Below are 15,305 nucleotides of genomic sequence, written 5' to 3' on the forward strand. Positions count from 1 at the left end.
ACAAATAATATAGAGACATGAGAATTATTTTAAACAAATTAGTTTTATGACAATAATTATTAAAATGGTTGAAGGGCTACCTGAGTTTAAAACTCAGGCCTGAACTCTGTGGGAAAAAAGGCAAATGGTAGCATGAGAGTGTTTGGTACAGCAAGATAAGACATCCTTAGAAGATAAGGATACCTTTTTAATTGGGCTCCTATGATACACTGCATAGCTAGAAGATGAGGGTATCATTTTAATTGGGGTCTTATGGAACGCAACCTAATAGGAGGGGCGAGATGACCTCACCCCAAAAAGTGTATGTAAACTGTGGTTTTCAGTATGACATTGTGAGTGAGTCTGCAGGAGGCTTCTGAGACTGCTCCACAATGCTTTAAGAAAATAAAGAGCCTGCTGATCTTCCAAGAAGTCGTCTTCATCTTTCAAGTATTTTTAAAAAGAACTAGAAACTTTTATTAGAACTTATTTTTTTAAGTATTATAGTTAGACTAGATATAAGATTAATACGTCGTGGTAACGATAGTTACCCCCCTATGGAGCAGGAATAGAGCAACATCCTCATCTCGGTTCATCACTTTAATTGTTTGTAGGGCTCTCTCAGATTTCTCTGCTGTGAGCAGAGAGAGAGAGAGAGAGAGAGAGAGAGAGAGAGAGAGAGAGAGAGAAATCCTACGACACAGAACAGAAAAAGACACTGGGGCTTCTTCGTCCAGAGCAAAGCAAAGAAAAAAGTGAAGAATTTCATAAAAAATGTTTTTTGATTATAATTGTGAAACACCCCACTTTTGAAAGGACACCGAAAAAAGCACGAAACACAGCAAATTGTGCTTTACATTTGGGCTGTAGTGACACCACATGTCTGACAACCCTCTACTTCAGGACAGTAAACCACAAACCAATCCCACATCTAACTACACACCAAGCCTCAAACTCACACACACACACACACACTCTCCCAAACTTCTAAAAAATGTTTATTCACTAAAACAACCCCTTAAACAAGGACTGATAATGAATATGCTTCTCTGTGAGCCCCTCCCATACCAGGTGCCATCACACAGCCCCCTTCCAAGGGCAAACAATTTTAACTTTTAACAGTCCCCTCAGGTCAACAAGACCCAAGACAGCTCTGAGTCAGACTCCTGCACAAAACAGAACTCCTCACCGTGCACAGTCTCCAGCCCCACGTCGCTCAGCTTCAACAATAACCTACTTGCCTTGTCAACTCTGCTGCTAATACTCATCTGTTTATTAGCATTAGCTGCTAATCTCTCATCAGCACTGTGCCTGTTAGCTTTAGTCTTCCCCTTAGCCTTAGCCAAATCATTAGGAACAGCCCTTTTCTAACTTTCCCTGCCACTGAGATATACTCCTCCATAGGGTTCAGTCGGATGTGATCACAAACTCTAACCCCTTGACTCATCACCCTTCACTGTTAACATTTTTACACAGTTCTGTGTCTAACACAGTCCCCAGACTCAAGAAAATCAGAGCAAAATACATGCATCCCTTATCCCAAAACTCCTGTTCACAGCTTCCCCCAGCGTCTTCTGCCCTCCTAAAGCAACTCTTTTTCTTGCAACTGACCTGAGACAAATCGCTATGGCTTTCTAAAGGGATTCTCACTGTGTTTGTGATGGTCAGCTGGTGATGCTCTTAAAACCTGGCTGTATTAGGTTTAATAAACATTTCACTGTAAATGTTTTTACTCAAGTCTTTACTTTAACGTCTTTCAGAACAATCAGATGATTTTGTAAATTGTTGGTCAATTTTGTAAACATTAATAATGAATGTTATTGCAGAATGTTATTGCAGAATCCTGCTTTTAGTCTATAAATGTCTATGGCTCTAGCCCTTAGACCTGCTGATCAGCTTCGATTGGTCGTCCCCAAGGCAAGGTGGAAGCAGTAGGGGGCCATTTTGTCTAATTTAAGCCCACATTTACTCCATGGTTTTTACTTTTTACTATGTTTTATTTTTTTATTTCTTCTTGAGTCTGTCTGTTTATTTCATGTGTTTCCAAATCCTTAGTAGTTTGATAATTAATCTGGCATCATTTTATGTCAGAACTGAATGTCAAATCAATTTCAAATACTAACAAATACTCTAAATAAAACATCATTTTCTCATTTCAAGTAAAATTCACAAATAAAGCAATGATTTGGAAAAAAAAAAAATTATAAATAAAGTCCCTAATGACTTTTTTTACTTGGCTTTACCGTTGGCGTTTCTATAACCAGTAATCTGATTGGCTCTTATTGCTGGAGGGTTAACTTTGTCCGTTAACAGCAAGCTGATAGGCTCTTATTGTCAAAGGACCAGACTTTATCCATAAGGAGAATTCATGTTCAGCGTTATGAGAATATAAACTCGTAATCGTTCCCTTATTTATTACATTTCTGGTTTTAACTCACACAACACTGTTGTCCCAAAAGAACAATGCATGGGGCAGCCGTGGCCTAATGTTTAGAGACCAGGCTTGGTACTGGAAACTTGTCAGTTCATTCCCCAGGACCGATGGGAACATCCATGGCTGAAGGGCCCTTGGTCCATCTGTTCCTGACCCCTGGTCTAGACCATCACTATGGATGGATAAGCATGAAGGGGCTTTCTGAATGATGTCTGAAACCCATCTGCACGCAGCATCCAGAGGCGACTCCAGCCAGTGATCATCAGGAGACATATGTGAAAACACTAATCTTAGCAACCGTTTGGACTCAGGGGGATAGTGATGTGTGGTAAGTCCAGGCAGAGGTTGCTGTTTTTTGTTTTCTAAAAGAAACCAATCGATTTGCAGTGTGCTCTCTGCAGCTGGAATCCAGGAGAATGCAAGTAGCAGCACTGAAGGGGAGAGACTGGACAGGACCTCTGTCCTTTTCTTCATGGAGCCACACACTGATTATTCAGGGATTTGGAGTCTGGTGTGTAGTGGCCAGCCCTGACAGCACAGATCAGACCCCACAGCACAGCAACCAGAAGGCAGCAAGGAGCTCTCTCCCAGAGTCCTTATGATAGGAACTACAGTCCACTCTGTGTTCACCTTGGCAACAAGACGTTATTGGAGTCTTTGTAGTTGCAATGTCTAGATTGTGAGCTTCCCTCTGGGTATTAGGTCTAAATCTTCCATTCCTGTTTTTAAACTATGTGAGAGACTGTTGTATTCCAAATGTACTTTACACCAGCTTTTTTTCCAAATGTAACTTTGAGAAAATGTGTTTTATTTTAGGTTATTTTCATAGATTTAAGCATTCTTCTATGTATTTCTGTCCCCCTTAGTGGTGAGTGGTGATCTGCAGGTTGCTCTGATTTTGTTCCTCTGAGCTGCAGTAATTCTGCAGCAGATTGTAATTTCAGTGTCATACCCTTATTTGAATTGCTGTCATCACACCACTTAAAGGAAGATTTTCACAGAATCGCTGTTATTCAGATTAAAACAGGAAGGAAAAATGTCTTGGGTTTTTCTTCTTTTTTTTAAGGAGAAAGGGATCTGTTGAACAAGTTTGGTGACCATAATTGATCCATTACACATAGAATCACTGATCAACTCCTGCTCCCTCACACACTTTCATTGCTAATATGTTACCATCACATCTCATTAACTCATCATCTCTTCAGTTCATTTAAATGTCTGTGTTGTGTATTGTGCAGTCCAGTGTTGACCCGAGGAGGATGGGTTCCCCGTTATGAGCCTTGGTTTCTACCAGTGTTTCATCCACAAACAAGTTCAAACTAAAAAGTAAAACTAAAAGAAAATGCAATTAAAAACAGATATAAACAGGACCCAGAAACACCTCCTTGTCAAGTCCAGACAGAGATCCGACACTTGTGGATCACAGGAAGAGTTTATTTCCATTAATCCAAAATAGAAGTCAAAAAACAAACAAGAGTCAAACACAGGGAGCAAACAGTACCTCAAAGATGTAGCGATAAGCATAGTCACAAATCAGGCAGAGTTCAAATACCAGAGAATACAAACAATACCAGAGGGACGAGGCAAAAAACGCAAACTGAAGGAACAAACAAGGAGTAGGCAACAAGGTAGCTTAGCCAGAGTTCAGGAGACCACTTTGTATGCTTGGACAAACCACGCCAAAACTCAGCAAGAAACAACGCAGGAAATGGTGTATATATAGGAGTACAAACAGGTGTGGATGATTAGAATTCTGGTAAGTGAGACCAGTGTATAGTCATGTGACTGTCTGGTGCATTCTGGGATATGGAGTCCAGGGATGCAGGCGTGAAACTTCTCTGGGCCTGAGCTCATTTAACACTGTAACAGAGCCCTGAGCTGTGGAGCAGCTGAAATCCTGTAACAAGCAAGAATCAGAAAAATTCACTTTCAAAACTACAGCCACTGGTCTCCTCAGTTCCCAAACGCTCACAGAGTGGAAACTGTTACTGGCAGTGATTCAGAATGAGAAAATATTTTTCTAAGCACAAACTTTCTCAGTTTGAATATTTACAATGTTGTCTTTGTACTGTTTTAAATGTAATGTAGGTTTATATTATTTGCACATCATTGCATTATGTGTTTAATCACATTTTTCAGAATGTCCCAACATTTTTGGAACTCTCTAGATTTCCTGCACATACTTTCCTCCTAAAATGACCTGCTGCTGATTTTTTGTCATGACACATCTTCCTACACACAACCTCACTCTATATTTCTCAGTACTGTGCACTGGTTAATGGTCAGAACCACACGCTCTGTCCTGTGTGTATTTGCCTGTGTTCATTATCTCTGTTGCATCATGGTCCTGGAGGAACATAATAAAAATTAAATAAAACCAACAAAGAACAGACCTTATTCACTACAATATACAATATATATATATATATATATATATATATATATATATATATATATATATATATATATATATATATATATATATGTAAATTTACCGTTACAGATTGTTGAAGGGTTTGCTGTTGTCAGACGGGAACAGAATGGAGACGCTTGTAGACTCGAGTACAATAAAATGGGTTTAATGAGATTATAGCAACAAACACCATCAAACTGTACAAGGTCAAAATCCAAAAAAACAGACCAAAGACAGGTGAAAGATCAAACAACAGAAAGAAATACAGTGTCCTACAAAAGACGAGAGGAACAGTCCACAAACGGACAGAGGTCAAGACCAGAAACAACAGGATTAAAAAAAGAGTGAGACAAAATTCAGAGGCATGTTATAGCACACACAGCTCCAGGGGCCTGGAGGTTGTGGGTTCGATTCCCGCTCCAGGTGACTGTCTGTGAGGAGTTGGTGTGTTCTCCCCGTGTCCGCGTGGGTTTCCTCCGGGTGCTCCGGTTTCCTCCCACAGTCCAAAAACACACGTTGCAGGTGGATTGGCGACTCGAAAGTGTCCGTAGGTGTGAGTGTGTGAGTGAATGTGTGTGTCTGTGTTGCCCTGTGAAGGACTGGCGTCCCCTCCAGGGTGTATTCCCGCCTTGCGCCCGATGATTCCAGGTAGGCTCTGGACCCCCCGCGACCCTAAATTGGATAAGCGGTTACAGATAATGGATGGATGGATGTTATAGCACTTCCTCTCACATATTTTCACTGAAATGATCTGCTGAGGTGGTGTATTGTAGTTTATTTTCAATATTGTGAAGAAGGCGCTGAAAAAGACTTCTACGCAGACACCATTCTTTCGTTGCAAAATAATCAGGTTTATTACAATGAAAAGAACAGCATCTTAACAAGCCCCAATGGACAGCTTGCTGAGAAGTGTAGACATATTAACTGCAGGTTTAGTTTATATAGGTTGGTCAGTGTCAACATGTGGTGAATACTATGTCTTTTGTTTACTTCATTTCCTGTCCTGGTAAAAAGAGTTAACTTGTAAGGACATCCTGTCTTGCTACCTCCAGGAAAGCTTACCCAACATCCCATTCACACAGAGAACAAAACCCTATATAGGCAAAAATCTAAGAACAATGGGTCATTCCATGTACTCCACCCACTGAATAACATATGCCCATGTAGACATTAAATTCTACTTCATTTTAATATACTTCATTCCCCCCTTCGAGAATATATATTTATATATAAGAATTGTTGAAATGTTGTCAAGACTAATGTACATAGTTGTAGTAATTTAATGTTAAACCTAAACAACATTATAAATTTTTGTGGAGTGTGAGAGCGAAAAAAACTGCCAGGCAGCCATCTTTATTGAAATATCCTTCAAACATTGTAGACAGGAAAAATTCTCTCACGATCCTGCTGCCAAGCAATCACTTAAAAGTACTCCTGTCCAATTTAAATTATTACTATGGACCTGTCCCTACCTGAAAATCCCCATCTCCCTATCATCGAAAAAACAGGTAGTGTTGCAGTCACACAGCTCCAGGGGCCTGGAGGTTTTGGGTCCGATTCCTGCTCCAGGTGACTGTCTGTGAGGAGTTTGGTGTGTTCTCCCTGTGTCTGCGTGGGTTTCCTCCCACAGTCCAAAAACACACGTTGGTAGGTGGATTGGTGACTCAGAAAGTGTCCATAGGTGTGAAGGTGTGAGTGAATGTATGTGTGTCTGTGTTGCCCTGTGAAGGACTGGCACCCCCTCCAGGGTGTATTCCCGCCTTGCACCCAATGATTCCAGGTAGGCTCTGGACCCACCGCGACCCTGAATTGGATAAGCAGTTACAGATAATGAATGAAAAATTGCATCAGTCTATAATCATCATTTTAAACAGTTGTTAAATTTTTTTAAGTATCACTCATCCAAAATTCTATCAATATCCAAAAAAATATCAGTTAATAAAACAATTCAATATTAAGAAACACATGAAATTGTGTCACTCCACAGTCCTTCAGTAGAATCACCTTTGGATGGAATGTTGAAGACGTTGAATCTGATCAAGTTTCCTCAGTTCTGTTTCAAAGTCCTTTAGTTTTATTATTTATTATTTATTATTTTTGGATCCCTGTAGTACATCGGAACCTCGAACAACCGTCCACCCTTACAGTGTTCTTCCCCCCTTTCATTCTGGAAGAAAGAAACAACAACCAGTATCTTTTGCAAAAATATCAGACACAAATAGCAACATCACCTGATTTTTTCAAAACACCATTCATTTGTTCACAAATCCCTTGGCTTTGCGGATGGTATACTGGACCCAGGCACTGCTTAATTCTCATTTTTTTCAAAATTAATTTCTCTGTTTTATCCACAAACTCTTTCCCATTATCTGAATGGGAAGTTCCCACCTGCTTATGATTTCTCTACACAAAACATTGGCAACAGTTTGAGCTTCTACTTAGTTTGACAAACCTCAGGCTTAAATAATAAATTATTTTCCACAACAACTAGTATTTACCTTCTATCTGTTTTTATTATATCATTCAATTCCAAACTTAATTTATGTGTTGGACCCCTCTGAACATTAATTTCCAGGCAAATTGTGCACTTGCTAATGACATATTCAATTTACTCAAGTAAATATGATTCCCAAAAAAACATACTCATTTTTAATCTTCCTCCTGATTTCCTCTGACGTTTCCTCCTGGACTGTTGCACTCATGAGCAAAATGACCAAACTGTCCACAATTGTAACACACTTCAGGAGACTGAATGTTCAGGAGCTGAAAGTTCAAATTAAATTTTCCTGGTCTTCCTTTACCTAAACTTCCTCTGCCTCTTCCTGTCCAAGTCTGCATCTGACCAAAAACTGGCTGTGGCCAGAAAGTAACTGGCACGTCCGATGTGGACTGGCTCACTTGAGGTTGTGTCTCATTTCCTGTGACATTTCCCCATACCTGATGGGCTCTTGACACATAGGCTCTCGGGTTTTCTTCCTCTCCTAAAGGCTCAATCAGGATATTATCAGGATGAACATTTGTTGGAATTGTATCTTTCAATGCTCTCCATGTTCGACTTCTATTTGCAGAAAACAGCTCTGGATCATTAACAGAAGTTCCTACATATCGATTTAGACCCGCTTTCTGTAGAATTTCTTCCATGGCTGGAACCCCCAGGAGATTTGCTAAAAGTCTCTTTATGTCTCGTGTTGCAGGCTGAGTTCCCACCAGAAGCTCTTCCAATTTAGAAATCCACGGATGTGCTCCATCTTGCAGAGTAGGCAACTTTTCCATGATATCTGACACATCAGTATTCTGCCAAGGCTTGTACTCCAAATTCTGTCCACAGATGATCACTGGACACATCTTTTCAAATGTCTTCCCTTTTCTTGGGCGTAATGTATATGGTCTTTCAGATTTTTTAGTGTCTTCATTTCTCAATTATTCCTTATATATACCTGCAACTCTTTCATTTGTGCCTCCAGTGCGTTTTGGCTTTCTTACGTAGTCATCCTCATCTCGGATGTGATAGCTTCCTCTTTGACTGATCACTGGCAGATGAGGATAGATTTCGTCAGTTTTTGCTTTCTTCTCATAAGGTGGGGGTGTCTTAACCGAGTCCACATGTGAAAAAGGTACATTTATTTCTGCTTTTTTTTGTATTACCTTAGTACCTTGACCCATTTCTCCCTCTTTTGTTTTGCAGCCTTTATCAGTTTCTGACTCTCTTGTTCAAATAACTGGAGAATGCTAAGCTCTATTTGTCTTGTTTTCCCTGTGCTTTTCTCCGCTTTTCTCAGCTTCCCTTTTTTCTGATTATAAAGTAATACTAATTATTAATTTTTCACCAGCTTACACTTAATACATTTTTTCTCGCTCCTTTTCATATGTTTATAGCCACTGTATCAACAGAAATTACCCCTGATTATAATTTGCCAACTTCAGAGAAGTCAAACCTTATTATGCAATGCAAATTCACACTGCTAAATACCCTTTACTAAGTAATTAATGCATTTGATCACCTGAAACCAGCGAAAATCACTATACTAAACTTTCAACTAACTCCAGCTTAATCAGAACTAACTCAAATACTAAACACCTTTTACATCTCTTAATGGAATTATATACCTAAAATGTATATTGTCTTAATACTGCATGAGTCAAACTGTTGCCAAGCTTTTCTTTTCATAAATGTCATGTAGTCTCTTATATGCCCACACACAAATGAAAATTAATCCTAAATTAAAAATTTTCTTACAGTAGCCTATAAGTAAAAGTAGTCTAAATGAGTATCAGCAATAATGACTATATTAGTATATTTACATTCTCTCAATTACCTATTGTAAAATCATTTTTTTTTTCATATAAAACATGTTTCGGCAAGTATCTTTGTTGACTTAGGGCCAGGATAACCCATCTTTTTCTAACCAGGAAGGACTAAATGAATGAATAAGGGACCATAGAGTGACTGATAGCAAAGAAAACAGAAGGAAAGCATAAAATTCTACTTCATTTTAATATACTTCAATATAAATGATACTCTGCCATAAAATGTTATTCATTCATTCATTCATTCATTATCTGTAACCCTTATCCAGTTCAGGGTCGCAGTGGGTCCAGAGCCTATCTGGAATCATTGGGCACAAGGCGGGAATACACCCTGGAGGGGGCGCCAGTCCTTCACAGGGCAACACACACACATTCACTCACACACTCACACCTGCGGACACATTTGAGTCGCCAATCCACCTACCAACATGTGTTTTTGGACTGTGGGAGGAAACCCGGAGGAAACCCATGCGGACACAGGGAGAACACCATAAAATATTAGTCTTTCTCTATCTGTGTTATTGGGGAGTGCTACTCCACGTGACTCTGTTTACTCTAAGAGCACAATTATAAAAAGACTAAGAAGAGACTGAAAGAATAAACCTGAAATTACAACAACACACACTCCCCACACGTCTGCTACTGTGTTTTTGCCTTGAGCGGACGGACTAAAGTGAGATACAGAAATGTTCAATGTTTATAGAACAATTTTTATAAAAAGTAGCAATGGTTCTAAATTGAATCAACACATTTACTTAAATCTCTTTAAAGGCCCCCCTTTTAAGAATATATTGTAGTGTTTGGAATGTACAGTACATACTGAACTGTCATGTATCAGATATCTGAAACTGCAGCTCTCTGAGTTTGATCGCCCCCTGGTGACACAGAGGAGATTTAACACCACTCTCAGAAAATGTCACTGTTGTGCTACTACTAAACGTACAACTTCAATACCTCCACTGTATTTCCAAAAGTTTTCACTTGTGTGCCTTCGAACGCATATGAACTTGAGTTACATCCCATTCTTCATCCAGAGGGTTCAATGAGGTCTCTCACCCTTTACAGTTATAACAACTTCAACTCTCCTGGGCAGGGTTTCCACAAGGTTTAGGAGTGTGTTTATGGGAATTTTTGATCATTTTTTCAGAAACAAGCGTGAGGTCAGACACTGGTGTTGGACGAGGTCTGGCTCACAGTCTCTGCTCTAATTCATCCCAAAGGTGGTCTGTCAGGTCAAGGTCAGGAGGCCAGTCAATTTCTTCCACACCAAACACACTCATCCATGTCTTTATGAACCTTGCTTTGTGCACTGGTGCAGTCATCTTAGAAATGAGGAGGGCCATCTACAAACTGTTCCCACAAAGTTGGGACTATGAAATTGTCCAGAATCCCCTGGTGTGCTGAAGCATTAAGAATTCCTTTGACTGGAACTAGGGGGTCGAGCCCAATGCCTCAAAAGCAACCCCACGCCATAATCTCCCTCCACTAAGTTTTACACTTGGCATAATGCAGTCAGACAAGTACCATTCTCCTGGCAACTGCCAAACCCAAACCTCTCCATCAGAACGCCAGACAGAGAAGAGTGATTATTCACTCCAGAGAACACCCTCCACTGCTCTAGAATCCAGTGGCCGCATTTCGTTTGGTGATGTAAGGCTTGGATTAGAGTTGGGCAATATGGCCAAAAATGTTATCATGATGAGGTTTTCTATATTGATCAATCTTGATATTTATCACATAAGTATTTATCAAATAATATTAACATTTTGTCACATTGTGACCAATGACATCCTTCTAAAAAATATAGACTAAATACACCCTGTGTCCATTAATATACAACATTTAAATTTGTATTATCCACACATAACATCCAGTTCAGTGTTGCAGTGGGAATGGAGATATTTAAGAGATGCAGGCTGATATATGGTGTCAGATTAAAAAAAAAAAAACACCTGTGGAGAAAATAATTGAGTGTGAGGAATAACAACATCAGGCAACGAACAGTGTTTTCACAAAAGGAAAAATGTTTCTTGGGAGGCAATATATTTTGAGTGAAGAAAACCCACCTTGAGTGAGTACAGTCAAGACCAAACTTACTGCTCTCAGGTTCTCGCTGAGCATGAGGGAAAGGTTCTCTGCTTGTGTTCTAGCAGGGGTCATCATAGCAGTCAAAATACACCCCAAACACAGAAGGAATGGGAGACTTCAACATATTTAATATATATTTAATATATACACACAAGCACTTAAATTAAACATATTATAGTTAATACGGTCACCTATGTTCATTAACCACAAAAGCAGTAGTATTTGTTCTGGATAGTGTGTGGCTGGCTGTGCTAACTGGGAATATAATTGAAGGTTTACTGAACTCTATTACACAAAGCTTCTTGTCAGAGTAAAGACCTAGACCTCTCTCTCTCTCTCTCTCTAGCCATTTCTTTCAGCTCTTCCAGGGGGATTAGATTAGATTAGGCTAGATTAGATTAGATTCAACTTTGTTGTCATTACACATGTATAAGTACAAGGCAATGAACTATACTTTAGCATCCAACCAGAGTGCAGTAAGCAGTAAGTGCTGAATGTACATATATAGAAGATATAGGCATGAATATGGACTAATATATATATGAATATATTATATATTATAACATAATAAATATAATTTGGCGAGAAAGACATGATGTGCAAATGGAGTAGATAAAGCTATAATGCATGATATACAATGGATATATGAATACTATAAACATGATATGCAGATAACTAATTTACATATTGGGTTACTAAAGGAGGGTTGGATATGTTTACATTAATTGAATGTGCAGAATATGTGTAACCCAATATACAATTATGTACAGTGTAAAAATAGTATACAGAGAATGTAGTACAGTCTATGACCAGATTACGGATGAGTATGTGTTATTGGTGGACAGAGTTCAGTAAGGAGACAGCTCTGCGGAAGAAGCTGTTCATCAATCTACTTGTCCTTGTCCGGAGGCTCCTGGAGCATCTGCCAGAAGGCAAGAAGACAAACAAACTATGAGCAGGGTGTGAGGAATCTTTAAGAATGCTGCAGGCTCGAAGACAGCATTTCTTCCGTACGTCCTCAACTGATGGAAGTGAGGTCCCTGTAATTTTTCTGGGTCGTATTCACCACTCTCTGTAGTGACTTACGGTCAGCAACTCTGCAGTTCCCAAACCAGACTGTGATACAGCTGGACAGGATACTCTCAATTACACAGCGATAGAAGTTCACCAGAATGGCTGGAGACAGATGTTGTTTCTTTAGCATCCTCCGAAAAAAGAGGTGCTGGTGAGCCTTATTGACCAGGCTGGAAGTGTTGGAGGTCCATGAAAGATCCTCTGATATGTGTGTTCCCAAGAACTTGAAGCTGGCGACCTGTTCAACAGCCATTCCGCTGATATAGATGGAGTTGTGCATGCCACATTTCTCCCTCATAAAGTCTATGATAAGTTCCTTTGTTTTGTTGGTGTTAAGAAGCAGGTTATTGTCAGCACCCCATGTGACCAGATGTTCTACATCCTCTCTGTAGTCTCATCATTGTTGCTGATGAGGTCAATCACCGTGGTGTCGTCAGCAAACTTGTTCATAGAGTTTGATACATGAACAGTCTTGCAGTCATGAGTGAAGAGGGAGTAGATAAATGGGCTTAGCACACAGCCCTGGGGCACACCAGTGTTGAGTGTGATGGTGGAGGTAGGTATGGCCTGACTTAACATGCTGAGGCCTGTTGGTCAAGAAACTTTTAATCCAATAACAGAGAGAGGAGTCAATGCCCAGATCTCCAAGTTTAGTGACTAACTTGGGTGGGATTATCGTGTTAAATGCTGAGCTAAAATCAACAAACAACATTCTAACGTATGTGTTGTTATTATCCAGATGTGAGAACACACTATGTAGTGCAATGGAAACGGCGTCCTCTGTGCTTCTATTATTGCGGTATGCAAACTGATGTGAGTCCAGTGTAGGTGGGAGACAGACCTTTGGTTGAGCCAGGACCAGTCACTCAAATCACTTCATAATGATGGGTGTAAGTGCTACAGGGCGATAGTCATTCAGGCATTGGAGTGTTTTGGTACAGGTATGATGGATGTGGTTTTGAAGCAAGTTGGAACAGCTACCTGAGAGACATATTGAAGATGTCCGTAAAAACTCCAGTGAGCTGCTTCGCACATGCTTTCAGCACACGCCTGGGAACGCCATCTGGGCCAGCAGCCTTGTGTGCGTTAATCCTGCTCAGTGCATAGTACAAACCGGATTCCAGAAATGTTGGGACACTAAACAAATTGTGAATAAAAACTGAATGCAATTATGTGGAGATGGAAAATGTCAATATTTTATTCGTAATAGAACATAGATGCCAGATCAAAAGTTTAATCTGAGTAAATGTAACATTTTAAAGGAAAAATATGTTGATTCAAAATTTCACAGTGTCAACAAATCCCAAAAAAGTTGGGACAAGTAGCAATAAGTGTCTGGAAAAAGGAAATTGAGCATATAACGAACAGCTGGAAGACCAATTAACACTAATTAGGTCAATTGACAACATGATTGGGATAAAAAGAGCTTCTCAGAGTGTCAGTGTCTCTCTGAAGCCAAGATGGTAAGAGGATCACCAATTCCACCATTGTTGCACAGAAAGAGTGCAGCAATACAGTGCAGCGATACCAGAATGGTGTTACCCAGTGTAAAATAGCAAAGACTTTTAAGTTATCATCATCAACCGTGCATAACACCATCAAAAGATTCAGAGAATCTTGAACAATTGCTGTGCGTAAGGGTCAAGGCCGTAAAACTCTACTGGATGCTCGTGATCTCCGGGCCCTTAAACGTCACTGCACCTCAAACAGGAACGCCACTGTCAGAAATAACAGAATGGGCTCAGGAATACTTCCTGAAAGCATTGTCAGTGAATACAATCCTCCGTGCCATCCGCCGTTGCCAGCTGAAACTCTACAGTGCAAAGAGGAAGCCATTTCTAATTTTTCTAATTTCCTCCTGAGCAATGAAAGAAATGAAACCATGTGACTGTATGTGTCCATATAGAAGAGTGGATATGGCTTGCAAGACATCATTGACACATTGGTGCTTCTCATAGACACGGGCCTTGTAGCAGTGCAGTGTTCCTCTTCTGCCATGGGGCTTTGGTCAGAGACACAGCCTTGGACACATCGACCAATCCGTCTGAGCAGGTGGCATTCTGAGGGGCATCTGGGATTCTTCTTCGTCACTGATCTGCTTCCTTATGAGAGCCACGGGCATGTTCGTCTGTCCTGGGCCGCAGACTGGGGCCTGATGCAGCTCGTTACACAGTTCAGGACTCAGAGGTCAGAGGTCTCCGTCGTGCTCTGTTTGTGGCAGTTAGCTTTGCTGGATTTAAACTATAGCTTTCTAATATTAATAGAAATAAAGATCTCTCTTAGCTGAGCTTCCTGACTGGAAACAGATTCACCTTTGGGTAAATCTAAATTTCCCCTTCATTCCACCCTTCTTCTTTCCTTCTCTCTGTACATTTTCCTTCTCTTTTCTGGGTTGGTTCTGTCTGAACTCTACTCCTGACTGGCTGAAGTTTCTGTGCCGCTTTTAACCAGGTTTCAGGAATCCTGCCTTGAAGGCCTGATTGATGCTCAGGGATTGAGGATTGAAACATCTCTTGGCTCTGATTGGATGTTCTTTCAGACTAGAACCTCCCTTAGTAGTGACATCACATACTATTTACGGCACTTGACAAGACAAAGACTTAAGGAAGATTCCTGTTGAATGAATTTCTAAGAATTCAGAACCAAGCTTTTGCATTATAAAAGATTAGATGTTAACACAGAGTGATATCATTCAGACAAAACCGTGTTAAACCACAATTCTTAACCAAATTACACACAGATAGAATGTGAAAATCTTGGTGGCTCCATACAAAAGGTCGTTTTAAACACATGATTATAATTCCATTTTTGATTTAACTGGAATTAAATCTTCAATTTAAAAAAATAAGCTTTTATTCTCCCATAGCATCACTGATCACCTCCTGCTCCCTCACACACTTTTATCACTAATATTTTACCTTCACATCACTATAACTCATCATCTCTTCAGTTCATTCAAATGTCTGTGTTGTGTGTTGTGCACTCCAGTGTTGACCCGAGGAGGATGGG

Source organism: Hoplias malabaricus, chromosome 11 (assembly GCF_029633855.1).
Source record: "Hoplias malabaricus isolate fHopMal1 chromosome 11, fHopMal1.hap1, whole genome shotgun sequence".
Lineage (NCBI taxonomy): Eukaryota > Metazoa > Chordata > Actinopteri > Characiformes > Erythrinidae > Hoplias > Hoplias malabaricus.